Source organism: Acomys minous (assembly GCF_964271855.1).
Source record: "Acomys minous genome assembly, chromosome: 11".
Taxonomy (NCBI): Eukaryota; Metazoa; Chordata; class Mammalia; order Rodentia; family Muridae; genus Acomys; species Acomys minous.
The window spans coordinates 73,225,850-73,227,306 of NC_140492.1; positions in this window are offsets into that span (position 1 = coordinate 73,225,850).

Consider the following 1,457-nt stretch of genomic DNA (forward strand, 5'->3'; position numbering starts at 1 on the left):
TTCAGTGCTCAGTAGAACAGAAGAAAGGGAGGGAGGGAGCAAAGAATAGAGCAAAAGGCAGATTCTTTTCTTAAAAAAAAGTTTTATTTGTAAGTATGAATGTTTTGTTACGTGTATATCTTGTGCCACATACACAAGTCAGAGAAGGGAGTTGGACTCCCTGGAACTGGAAATCGAACCCAGGTCCTCTGCAAGAACAAAGCCATGTCTCCAGCCGCTGGAAAAGGCAGATTCTTTTCCTTAAGACTTAGTTTATTTTATGTGCATGAGTGTTTTTCAGCATATCTGTACACCATGCGCATGCAGTGTCCACAGAGGCATGAAGAGGGTGTCAGAGTTACAGATGGTTGAGCACCGTATGGATGCTGGGAACCCAGCCTGGGTCCTCAGCAAGAGCCGCCAGTGCTCTTAACCACTTTCCATCCCAGAAGGCAGATTTTTAAGGCATCTTCTCCAGAGTGTGGGTGTCTGTAACTCAATCTAACCAGTGTGACAGAGCTCACTTCCTGGCACCTACTTCACTTCTGGTTGAGAGAAATGTAAAAACCTAAGCTAATATCTTGCTTAAAACATGTTTCTGCCAAAGAGAGGTGACACAGACCTGAATCCAAAAATCTGTTAGTCGGGTTGGGCAGCCTGGAGGGACTGCCAAGATGCTGAGGGCACTGCCAGCTCTGTCTGGCCTGCGCCTGTCCCTAGTGGGGCAAAGTGAAGTTACACAAGCCAGCTATCATGGTGGTATCACGCCTGCTTACTCTCAAGAGCTTTATGTACCAAAACATGGGGAGCTCCGAGAACTCCTAGTGACCGAGAAGGTATGTCTTTAATGTTATCCCTGGGCACATGGGCAGTGGCTGGCATGCACGGAGCATGTGCTTCACTCGAAGAGCACTTGGGCTGTGGCTTAGACTCCAGAATACCCATGATTCTCAAGGTCAGGATCATATTACACCTCAAACCAAGCTGTCTTGGGGTGTTCCATGATCTCTGGCCCTGAGGGATTATGCACACAGTCCTTCCTGAGGGCTAACACTGGAAGGTGGCTCAGTGCTGTCTGCCTGGAGGCTGGGGGGAAGAGCGGGGTGTGGGGGAGTGGGGGGTGGGCTGAGGGGGGAGGCGGGAATGGAGATACTCAGATATACCCTAGCCAGCAGGTCACTGTCACTCGATCTTACCCTGTGATGCCTGTCACCTAAGCAGTGACGAGTGAGCTGTGTCAGAAACGCTGGTGGGGACCTGCCTCCTCCATCCAGAGGCAAGACAGAGCCACCAGTAGAAAGTGGCATGTTTCACATAGAAGAGTATTTTGGGCCCTTCTGTCGCAACTTGGGTTAGGTTTCTGTGTGTAGAAGATAGAGACCAGGAATGGGGTGCAAGAGGCCCCCTTCCTCAAGGCTCAGCATACATGCTGTAGGAGCCTGCCCTAGAGTTCTGGAAGAAAGCGGTCATGACCCAGT